General features: G+C 31.5%; 1 long non-coding RNA gene across 4 annotated transcripts; it reads right to left on the reverse strand.

Annotated features, from left to right (window-relative positions):
• Positions 1-458: 458 nt before the first annotated feature.
• LOC113700469 (uncharacterized) lies at positions 459-4,994 on the reverse strand. 4 transcript variants are annotated; one of them, XR_011818670.1, is made up of 7 exons: positions 4,626-4,990; positions 4,405-4,482; positions 4,026-4,102; positions 3,463-3,522; positions 2,572-2,863; positions 1,815-2,002; positions 459-684 (listed from the first exon to the last, which is right to left on the reverse strand). It is a non-coding gene; the product is annotated as an uncharacterized lncRNA (long non-coding RNA). The 4 variants fall into 4 exon arrangements; XR_003450695.2 differs by having other exon boundaries at positions 4,405-4,987; XR_003450699.2 differs by lacking the exon at positions 1,815-2,002 and having other exon boundaries at positions 4,405-4,994.
• Positions 4,995-13,003: the final 8,009 nt, after the last annotated feature.

The raw sequence follows: 13,003 nt of genomic DNA on the forward strand, positions 1-13,003 counted from the left end.
TTTTTTTTTTTGAGGGTAAAACATGATTACTGCTACCTCATTGCTGATTTATAACGTACTAGGAGAGATAAACCGCGCTTCGCGCGGTGGACTACAAAACGTAAATGCCCATAAAAGAATTAAAATTATGTAAATAGTAGTTGGGATTGCTGATAAGTAATTTTAGATACAAATTAACATTGAAGTTATACATATCGATTAACAATAGAAAAGTGTGGGATAAATGTAACAAGATAATCCGGTAACCGAGTTGTTCTCTTGTTTTGGAAAAGGAAATATCGTTACAGATACAAGAGGATTTGAAATTTGCAGAAATACTATACATTAGATGTGAAATGTATAATGCCATAGATACATGATTTCTTTTCGATCCCATGACCCTACTTACCCTAGTTCCCTAGTTTAATGCATAAACCGCGTATTAGCATAGTGCGGGAAAAAAATGCAGATGCCCAGTGTAATAAAATGATTTGTACATATTCAAAGTGGATCCATTTAATGGAATTGTTTGTGTCTGATGGAATTTAGTTACAGATTAACCAAAAAAAAACCTATAACAATTTCATGATAAACTAATTACATTGGCATAGAGCTTGAAACGCACAATGCATCTTTCCCCTATCCAAAAGCAATTTTGTTTCTGCTGTCCCCATGGCAAGATTTGCTAAGCTCTCCCGTGACAACCTAATCATGAAATTATAACGATAAAATATTAGTATATATTCCATTACAGTTAGCAATGGATCTCGTCACCAATGCATGGAAACTGAAAATGGGTTAGGAGACATTGATTGATCCCAAAATAAACAAGATAACCTCGACAACTTTAAAACTTGTAATAGTCATACAAAATCTTAAACCAGCTTTTCCCCTCTTAAGAGAAGCATGATATATATTCTGTCCATTATTAAGTATCAAAGAAATGAGAAATAAAGCATCCTATAAGTTGTCAAGTTAGAGCAACTTGCATGGTAACTCATAATTCCACCAAAGCAGATAAATTAGCTATTCTGCTATTTCCAAAAAATTGAACTTAAAAGAATTCAGAATGCAATTTATTGCAGTATGGCCATCCATGTATGTCACCCAAAGGAAGAAATTGGAAATAGGTTAACTGGCAACAAATGATTCTAATCCAAAAGATAAATCCGACAAGTGCTAACTCCAAAATATCCAAACATGAAACTCATTCCGTTGTCGTAAAAGTGAAACATTGAAATAGCAACTATATTATTATTTTTTTTGGAGGAGGAGCAAGGAAGGGGCAGAACACAAAGTCAATGGAATGATCCTGAAATGCAAAAACAAAGTGGAAACTTATTCATTATAGGGAGGACATCTTTTTGTTATGTTAAAACAATACTCCATTCCAAAAGTTAGAGGGGCATTGACATGTAAGTTAGATTGCATAGTTGCTTTTATCCTTGGAGAAGCTCTAGATATTCTCATCTAAGAATAATGTGTCTTCTAGATCTAAAATTTAAAATCTTTTGTGACTGAAAAATTTAAGGTTTGATAGCTCAATTCTTCATTTAGCATATGATAAGAAGTATTAAGAAACTATAAATCATGAAGGGATATTTCTGTACCTATAAAGGCAAAACCAAGGTTTGTATAGAAGCCTTTATAGGGAAATTTTCTATGCTATAATAATTGAAACTTAATATTTGACACTTAATAATTGCTAAGGTTTTTCAGACTCCAGAAACACAGAACAAATGCAACTGATCATAAAGAAGTCCTATACTTCTAATCTTCAATTGAGAAAGAAAAGGAAAAACACAGAAGAGAAGGAACTGTATCGAGTCCTATACCTCAAGATGAGTGTATGCTATCTAAGCCAATTCTTGCTTACGTGAAACTGCTGCTTTCTTAACTTCAAAAAGAACTACTCAGTGCTGTATCCAATGCTCCCCAATTGATTATATCCTCTGGAAGGCCCATTGTAGGATTCAAAATCCAATTTAGTAAAATCACTTGTCAGGATTGTCGCATTAAGTTTCTGCTAAGGAAAAATATTCATGTAAATCAGGCGAAAATAGAGGTATAACGAAGTTTCATGTATTCATGTTAAAAACAAGAAATGGAAGTTATGAGCCAATCCCATAAGCCAGCCTGAGTGAATTGCTTGGGGATGGTAACATCTCCCATGGACATGGAACTACTAATATTGCCCGATGCCAAAATGCACTACTCCAATTACATCAAACAGATCCAATAGTAATACAAAATGATAAGGTTAACAGAAACCAATAGTGATACAAAGTAATTTAAAAGCTTCCATTTCAGTGAAGGTTTTCAAGAACAAGACAAAGCTTTTCTTTTGCTATACAGTTTGGAAACTGCAAATACTGATAAATCAGAATGTAAATATTCAAATCAAGAATAATTACAGCAACTATTAGTTGAAGTCCCAATTAGATAGAGAGAAGTCCTTTCAGCGGTATATTTGCACTCTAAAACAATGTCAATATGATTCTTTAGAAATTTGCAGATGTTTAGTGCACTTGAAACAATAATTCAAAATCAACATCTGGCATTGCAGCATAAGAAACACATAAGATGTCCAACCTTTGGAAGTCCTCCAATCCCAAATGCAATATCCAAAGCAAATGAAGCTGTGGACACAACTGGAACTTGTTTGACAGGGGCAGAGCGGCCAAGCCACATGATAGAACCTTGGAAGTCCTCCAATCCCAAATGCAATATCCAAAGCAAATGAAGCTGTGGACACAACTGGAACTTGTTTGACAGGGGCAGAGCGGCCAAGCCACATGATAGAACCTTTTCCAAATGATGCAGTGATCTGATAGTACTTGAGCACCAAATCTTTCTTTGACGTTTGACTTGGATTTTCTTCTACCTTCCATACAAAAAAAGACTTATATTCATAATGAACCAATGAAGCCAAAAAAAACAATTGATATTTTTCTATTGCAGAAAGAGCAAAATGTAGGTACTCTCAAGCAGGAATAACACAATCCCAGCCAAATGTAAAAAATATCAAACTCAACAAATTTCAGCAAAAGAGCTATACTTAAAAGAACTCATCTAATTCAAAGAATCACATGGGGGAAAAGGGTCAAGTGATTTTTACATTAAGAATGATGCATTTAATGTTAAAATACTCTAGGAGGGAGGTACAAGGCTAAAATATGGTAATACACTTGCATACTTTGGTGCTTTATAATTTTTTAGTGAACAGAAAACCCCAAAATATGGGGGAAAACATGCAATTGCCACATTAAATAAACAAGATGTTTGAAGTATTCAAACACTAAGCAAATATATGTATTAGTTTTAATTGGTACTGGGAAGGGGCTAAAGCCTAAAAAGATAGACTTTATATGCAAAAGTTATTTTACTTTATCTATTTTTGAAACCCATCAAAGTGATCACCAAGTTAAGAAGGTATGAAGACCAAATGCAAGTCAGTTCAGCAGGAAAATAAACTTCGGGTACCTTTTGGAGGAAAAGTAGGAGAGTTGAGTGTATGCCCCTAACAAGACTTTCCTATAAAGTCTGCATCAACAAACAACAAATTCATGTCATGACTCGTGAAGAAAATGAGAAACAAAATAAAAAAAGAAAAGCAGTACTAACTGAAAAATGATGTTAGAAAACGTATCAAACAAAAGACTTTTTCTTTATACAGTATGCAAGTTCAATAATTTTAAAAACAAGGAACAACTTCTGCAAGCTAGCAAAGTAAAGCATTTGGCTTTCGTAATTGATAGGAAATAATATTATAATCATTTATTCGCAGCTTCCAACTGCTAATAACAAGTATAAACACTATATTACACCTATAACTTCAAAAGAATAGTACAAACAAGACAAGGTAGCGTAAAAATGTTGAAACTCAACAAAGCTGTGAAAAACATATTTGAGAAAAAGCTGAAATTTTTTTAAAAAAATGCTTCAAATTTCTACAACGGGCCATTACCTATCATTAATCCTAACCAAATTGTTCTCCAAAAATACAAAGAAAATAAGAACAAAATCTGGTTTGGTGGGGAAATTACCGGAGAGAGAGGTTGCAAAAATAGAGGCATCCGAGAGAAGAAGCATTTCGAAGAAGCCTCGCCATCATATTCAAAGGCTTCCATCAAACCCAAAAATGTCATTGACCAAAAAGAAAATTTTTAAAAAAAAGACGAAGTACAGGAAAAAAGTAAATAAAACATAGAAATTAAGCACTTTATATTAGAAATTTCTGTTTGCCTCATATTGTTCAGTTTGCTGCATAGAAATAAATCTTTCAAAGGCCCTTTAGAAACGCATCAATACTTTCGCACATCCCAATTCAAAGGGCTTCTATGCATTTTAAAAAGGAAAAAAAAAAAGATAAACACATAAGAAAATAAACAGAGGGGGCAAAGGGAGGTCTTGTAGAAAAGTTACCTGAACTGACGGAGGATAAACAGTTTCTTGTAGATTTTTTTTTTAAAAGATGAAGAGCAACCACATCAAAAAAGCCACCTGATTTGAAAAGGGTAAGAAAAATAAGGAACAATAATATAAAAAAATAATCTGATTTGAACGGAGAATGAAGGAGCTTTCTGAGAAAAAATATATATAACGAAGGAGAATAAATTTGGGAAAAACAAAGAAAAGTCCCAAGCCTTGAGCTAGAAATGATGCTGGCCACACGCTTTGGAGGATCTAGCACCAGGTTCTGAAATCTCCATCTCCTTCTTTTCATTCAATTTTTTATTCTCTTCCCCTTTGGCATTGAAACTAAGAGTAAGGAAACTACAAACTTACAAGAAAATAAGCAAAGAGCGAGGAGGCTTAAACGTACTGAAGATTTTGGCATTATAATCTTGGAAAGGAAAGGCAGGAAAGAAAAGCGGCGGCGGCGAGGCTTTGGAAAGGAAAGTCAGGAAAGAAGTATTTTGTGTGTCTAACCCTAAGCTGACAACCCGCGCTTCGCGCGAAAAAAAAAAATACTGAAGGCATGCTTATGGCACGTGACGACGACCAAAAGAAATGAACAGTAACGCCTTTGGCTCTTAGAGTGTTATGTTAATAAAATTTTGGGATGGACTTACTCTTGTAGACCAGTTCCCCAAGTAAATGTGCTATCTGTATTATTATTGGTTCCTTTTAGAAAAGTACAAAGCTTTTAAAGTGTATAGTATATTGGTCTACAAGAACAAACTAAACCACGAATTTGCCTTGCAAAATTCATGCCACTCTCTTGGAATTTGTATTAACCTGGTTAGAATCAGAAAGCAACCTTATGCGGGCATGTACGGAGAGAGGTCACTGAACGTTAGTATAACGGGAAAGTAAGTGGAAAACAAAATTATTTGAAAAAGGTTATACTTTGTTGAGCAAAGATTTGTGACGACTAAGGACCAGGTTCATGCAAAAACTCTCTCTCTCTCTCTCTCTCTCTCTCTCTCTCTCTCTCTAATAGAAACAATATAATTTCATTGCATAAAATTGTACTAATGGCAGAAAATAATTAAATGACAAACAATACAAAATAGATTTGGAAATCAACAAGTACAACAAATTAACAAAAATAGCATTGTAAACCTCGAACAATCTTCCAATTTTGAAATTGTAAGTTGGAACCATTGTTGCTAGTGTTTCATATTTTGGTGCAAGTAAAATTGAATTTGAGTGGTCTGTTGACATTTAGAAAAGTTAGAAATAGTGAAAGTATTCCACGGGAAATTACGGTAAATATCTACGAATTTTATTATGAAATCTGAAGGAATTACACGAAATTTTTAATAGCTCTAGAAAAATCCATTTTGATATTTTAGCCTATTTTGGATATGTCTCTAGGCAACTTCATAGTACTGGACTTTTTTTTTTTTTTTTTTTTTTGCATGCTATAAAATTTGTTTCATACAACTTCATAGGATTCGAGCTACAGCCTCTCTCAAATGTAAACTACAATTAATCTTTTAATCTGTACCATAACTATTTTTTTTTTTTTGCCCCCTCTCTGTATGTGTGTGTGATTGAATTCCACTTGGTAAAAGTAAGGGGTTTGGCATGAATTTCTACTAGTTTTTGTTAACCGAAACAAAATTTAAGACGAAGAACTTGGCTTCCAAGCCATAGCTTAAGATGTAGGAAATGAGAACTCATGAGAACTACAATTAAATGTATGCTAGCTTGTAGATCAGCTTCCCAAAAGCACCGACCAAAATCACTATGTAAAGATTAAATTGCAGATCAGCTTTCCAAAGGCAACATATCCCCTCATCCATCATTGATAATTATGCTTACCTTAAAAGAGTAATTGTAATTTTTAAGCCCTCAAAGTATAGAAGTATCTTTGAGACAAGAATTTTTCCATCATACCGAATTGTAAGTTCAGATTTTTTTTTTTTGGGTGATTTCATAAGAAGAGGAGATGGTCGAAATTTTCTTGAAATTAAAATGTAAACCAAGCAAAAACGATCTTGAGGTTGTTTAAATTGTAGTTCTAACCTCAACAATAGCTGTCTTTGTAGCAAGTTAGCTGCAAGATCCAATTTAAAACTTCTATAAACAAACTGCATCAGCATAATCTGTGATTGAAGACATTGTTGATGCTTACTCAATAGGGAAAAAGATATTTTTGTGAAGACAATTTGTAACTACAAATGTTATCATCTTTATGGGGTCATTATTCATCCCATTCATGTAATCAGCACTAAGAATTGGCTTTTTCATACAAAACCCATAGATCCTTAAAATGGATATCAAGAAAGAACTGCAAGTTTGGTCCCATATCTTGGGATGTGCATAAATATGGTCCCTTTTACTGAGAACAAAGTCAATCATCTATATTTTGGAAATGAATTAGTTGCCTTAAAATTTGGACACATACAATACTCTCAAATTTACAAGTTTACCTAGTGTACTAATGCGATTGATGATTGAATAACAAAGACTTTTACAAGTGCTAAAAGAAAATTAAAAATTTTATATGGATGCATATAGGATAAAGCATATCTAAATAAATTTATCATTTACAAAAAAAAAGTTGAGAAAAATTCCCCAACTTCATTTTTCCTCTTTTGGCAAATAATAAGATTTTCATGGCAATTTTATCTTGTGCACATTGTAATAAAATTCACCATAGTGCTCAACAAGTTTTCTTGCTTTTGTGAGAACAACAAAATTCTATTGTTTGACAAAATCTAAAAATTGGCACTAAGCACGTTTCTAAAAAATAAATAAACTCTTTTTTTTTTCATTTTAATAAAGGGATGCAATGACAGCAAATTTAAGTTATTCTATGGGAATTTTGTTTTACAACAAAAGAAAAAAAAAGATACTATGGTTTTTCTAGGTGCCTCTTTCTCCTATTATTAGAGTTTTTACACCTATCCATTCAATTCTAAAAGCAGCTTCATGTTTTTCACTTTCAGTGTTTCTTTTTGACTTTTTTATTATCCTTAAATCGATAAAAAGTATCTTTCCGTTCATGGTATTCGTCTGTCTTCCTCATTATACTCTTTTAAATTTGTCATCAAATCTATAAGCACTTATATTCTCAATTTGTTTAGAAAATTCTTGCCCATTTTATATTTACTTTTTCAACATTGGAAATGCTTATTTTGTGCTGTTTTTTTCAATTTGATTTGGTTTTGTCCTTTTATTGGATTATTGATTTTATTCACCAAGTTTACAATACATTATTATTGACCAATGAAAAGACTATTGCGGGTGTTAAAAGAAATTAAAAATTTTAAGTGAATACATATAGGATAAAGTATACGTAAATAAAATTTTATTTAAAATAAGAAATAAAAGAATTTCTGAGAAAAATTGCACAATTTTATTTTTCTTTTTTCGTCAAATAATAAATTTTCCATGATAAATTTTTCTTTTGCACACTATAATAAAATTCACCACAGTGCTCAGTAAGTTTTCTTGCTTTTATGGGAACTCTATTGTTTGACAAAATGAAAAAAAATTGGCACTAAGCACTTCTCTAAAAAAATAACTATTGTTTAACAAAATGAAAAAATTGGCACTGAGCACTTCTCTGGAAAAATAATTTTTTCTACTAGAGTAATGCAATGATAGCAAATTAATTTCGTGCATAGGAATTTTGTCTTATAACAAAAGAAGATAATATTATGGTGCTTCCAAGTACCTCTTTGACCTATTAATAGGGTTTTCTACACCTATCCATGCAATTCCATATATAGCTTGATGTATTTCACTATTAGTGTTCCTTTTTTCACTTTTGTATTATCCTTAAATCTATAAGAAGCAATTTTCCATCTATGGTGTTCATCTGCTTTATTCTTTATACTCTTTTGACTTTGGTGTTAAATCTATAAGCACTTTTGCTTGATTTGTTTAAAAAAGTTCTTGCCCATAAAGAAGCAATTTTTCCATCTATAGTGTTCATCTGCTTTATTCTTTATACTCAAGTTAAATCTATAGGCACTTTTGCTTGATTTGTTTAAAAAAGTTCTTGCCCATTTTATATTCACCTTTTCAACCTTGGAGATACTTATTTTGTGCTACTTTTTCAATTTGTTTGTGTTTTTCCTTTTACTATATTCGATTACTTATTTTATTCAAAAATCATATTTTAATATGGTTTAATTATCCTTTGAACACTTAAGATGCTCTTTATATGTAATTACATATACAATGTATATAAGATTATATACCTATATCAATTTAAGCTCGCAATCAATGAGCTATAAATAAAAAAGACTAGGGGAAAAGCCTGCGCAATGCGCAGGAATGAGTACCTGTGTTGTAATTTGTTAAGCATCATAAGATTAAGAAAGTAAAAAATACTATCAATATTGGTAAGAAAATGAGAAAGTATAGTGATTTTTAAATGCACAAATAGAATCAAACACATTAATTTTGTTTAGTGGAGAAAAGTAACCAAATGGTCATTTAATCACATAATCATAAGTTAGTAGGAATTTTCACAAAATTTACGAGCAAACATTGACAAAAATTTGAATCAGTTTCGTCATTGCAATTATAATTATTAGAAACAAAATCAAACCATATTTTGCAGTACTTTCCTTTGTTACTAAAGGATTATGAAATTTCAGTACAATAATAAATTCAGCATGCTACAAAGAAATTGATCCTCCACAAACAATTCGAGACAACTTCCATTTGCTATCATGAAATTCTAACTGAATATGAGGCGAATTGATCTTGCAAATGTTATTCTTTTGTAATATTTTATCCCAACCCTATCAATAAAAGCAGAAAGTCATAATCAATCCACTTATATTAAAATAAGAGAAATTGAAGGAATATAAGATCTTAACGAAGGAGCTAAAGATGTAAGAGTAAAGTATAATTTATCAAATAAAAATCTACTGATATATAAGGTACAGTAAATAAGGTAATTTTCATCTTAGACCAATGCCAATTGCTATCAGCTCAAAAAAAAAATTACTAAAAGATAATATTATATCTCTGCAAATTACTACTTACAATATCACATCACTAAAGCAAAAATTATTATGAATCAAGAACATAAGGTATACAAATAAGAAAGAGAAAAAGAAAGAATTGCAGACCTTCAATAAGAAGAAACATAGAGTAAGAAGAGGAAAAACTAGATAAAATAAAAGAAGATAGATAAAGTTATAAACTAAGATGAAGGAGGAACAAATAGCCGGTTACAACCATAACAGCTATTCGGGCAACTTAAAGGACCGATGCACATTAATTTGTAACTATTGCAATTTAAACCATTCTTGAAGTAAGCAACATGGAGGTTACAATTGGAATTTTCCAAACAATAGCTAAAGGCCAAAAAAAATAAATGAACAAGCAAGAATGCAGCCAGCCATTGCACCAACCAAAAAAATAGTGTGCTGCCAGCACTCCAAATTATTAAACTACCCTTGGATGAGGCAGATGAAATTTGTGACAGACTACCCACGAAAGTGCTTTCTATATATATGTATGTATAGACGTTTCAATTGATCTTAGTTTATTAGAATAATTAAAAGTAATGGCATCCAATAACAGACATTGTTTATACCCTATTCACAATTTAATTGTACATACGCCTATATATATATACGTGTGTATGTATGTATGTATGTATATATATATTTGTGACTAGCATGGACTAGCATAGCCAGTGGCCCACCGAAGGATGATGCATTTGTAGTTTTGAAATTGGTTATGGAATGAGTTGTGTTTTTAAACTTTTAGTTATATTTCTAATAGATGAGAAATAAACTACCATTCAATCATCAACAACAAACCAAGCAAAGTTAAAAAAAAAAAAAAAAGCCAGTCTATGGTAGTTAAACTTTAAGTGGAACATGTATTTAGAGAAGCAAATTCAAGTTAGCTCAAGTCAAAATGTAGGCCATTCATATATGACATTAAAGTGATAGGGTAATAGATCATAATATTATAGGGCAATGTTCCCTTCCATATTGTTACACCCTTCTATCCAAATGCAATAAAAAGGGAAAAATTAATCAAATTATTGGTGATTTTCTATCCATGCAACATTTATTTTGTGTTGTGGATGCAAATAAAACAACTAAAACAAATAGAAAATTCCCTTACCAAAGAGCACCGTGAGCACCAGTTGATTAATACTAGTTGTGAGCACTTTTTCTCCGAGAAAGAAACCTGTGCCTAAAAGTTTCCAAAGCCTTATCGAGGTTATGCTTTTCATCTAAAACCAAACACTGAGGAACAACAAAAGAATCTGAAACCGAAGAAATCAAAAAGACCCAAATTGAAGATTGCAGGCAATTAAGGCTTCAACTCATATTGTAAGAGTGAGATAGCTGTCTGAGTGCCTTCCCAATTTTCTGGCTCATTTAATTGAAATTGAAACGGTTAAATTAGTGGTAAATTAATGTAAGGGTTAAATGTGTCCATAGAAAATTACTAAAAGCTGTATGTATTTGTACCATATGCATCACTGATTTCAACCAAGCACTCATATTCCTAAACCGACCCTCCATGGTTTTTTTTTTTTTTTTTTTTAGTGTAAGCAGAAGGACTCGAACTCGAGACCTCTCACTTACACTCCCTCCCCCGTACCACCCAACCCAACCCAACCCTCCATGGTTAAACATATACCAAAACACACATGTCAAGTGGTCAATTACAGATGACAATTGTTAGTGAAAGTAGTGTTAAAACAACAAATCAATCAAAGAATACCAAGTCAGTTTAAGTTGTCCACGTGACATTTTTTGGTGAGGGTAGTCTTAAATTTTTAGATAGTAGTTGGATATATGTATGTATGTATTAGTGGTTACGCTAATACTTTGGAGAGTTCATGTGGCTGACACATGCTCATTTGCTCCCATATTTAATGAGGATTATGGAGTTCCACTGCCTTATATTTGTAATCATGCCATTGTGCCCTATTGACAATTTGTTGGTTTTGGTTTGGTTACTTTGACCGGATAGTTTAATTTTAATGAATAATTACAATTTATTTCTTAACATATATTTTAATTTTTAGTTTACCCCCTAGCCCTTTTTTATTGTCAACTACCCTTCTATTATGTTGAAATTTGTTTTTCTTTTTACTTATCTCTTTTCATTTCTATTTAAATTATTTTTCTTTTTTCAAATTCCTATTTTTGAGCTAATAAAAGAATTTCTCTATCCAGTAGTTTTATTTTCTAAAATTTGTATTGGCCCAAAGAATGAAATTCTAATTGATTTTATGTTCTACTATTTTATACACACACACACACACATATGTTCTACTATTGTATATGTATGTATGTATGTGTGTGTGTGCGCCTATATATATATTTGTATAGTATCTATATTAGTTTGTCTCTCTTCCATATAATTTGTCAATTACAAAAAATTACATGCTAATTAGTTTCATCAATTTTTTCAATCTAAGAAATTAAAGGCAAAAATGTTTATTACATATCCTTATAATTATACAATTCAAAATAGGTTACTCATATTTTTGCAATCACCTTCACATGTGATTAATTTAACATCCTTTTATTCTCTTTTCCTCAAATAGATTTTTGCTTGTCATAATATTTTCTTTACCATTTATCCTAAAGTAATTAAATATTAGTATATTCCCTGATAAAACTACTTCTCTCATGTGATACTATACCACCATAATTGGAGTGCTCAAAATTGCACCATTGGTAATGATTATTTGGGAAAAGAAAGAAGAAAATAGAAAAAAATAAAAACCTAGCATGATAGAGTAGTTTTATCCCTCAGGTGGTGAAGTGACAAAAAATAAAGATTAGGGAGTAAAGTGAAATCAGGTTACATCTTAAGGGATGAATTGTAATTACCCCTAATTTCAATTATCTAACTAAATGTAGAGCAAAAGCTCTTGATGGTTTGTATGATTGACAAGTGTCCATTCCTTCTTCAAATTTAATGACAGTTTGGTGTTCAATAGTTTTTTATTAGCAACTTTACCATTGTCCTCAAATGACAATTACTTGATCTTTAACTTGGTTTTTTTGGACAAGTTTTTCTATATGGATATTTTTAGTTAGTTTAGGACCCACACATGGTTAAGTCATATATGTGTAGGTGGAAAAAAAAATTTAGAGCATACTTACAACAAACTTAAGCAGTTTAACCCTTTTTGTATTGGTTTAAAGCTCAATCAATCTCTCAAATTTAAGATCAATTTAGTATTAGATTTTAAATATTTTGGTTTTTGGTGTGAATACATAGTAGAAATTTATTAGTGTGAATACATTGTAGTAGGCAATAACCTTAATATATATATATATATTGACAGACACACACAGACACACCAAAAGGTGATTATATCCTCCCTATCATTGTCAAGCCTTCAAGATAATTGCTGTTTCAATTTTTGAATCTAAAATTTGAGCATCTAATACAGATAGAGAAATTAAACAACATTTATTTCTTTTCTTTTTTTTGGTTATGTCTATCCCTCTTCTCTAGTTTCATTTATCAAGATTTCATAAATCAAACTCATGGAACCCTGTATTTTGTTTACTTTATAGGGCTCAACATTTTTTTTTTTTTTTGGTTATGCCTAGGGATG

Source organism: Coffea arabica, chromosome 7e (assembly GCF_036785885.1).
Source record: "Coffea arabica cultivar ET-39 chromosome 7e, Coffea Arabica ET-39 HiFi, whole genome shotgun sequence".
NCBI lineage: Eukaryota > Viridiplantae > Streptophyta > Magnoliopsida > Gentianales > Rubiaceae > Coffea > Coffea arabica.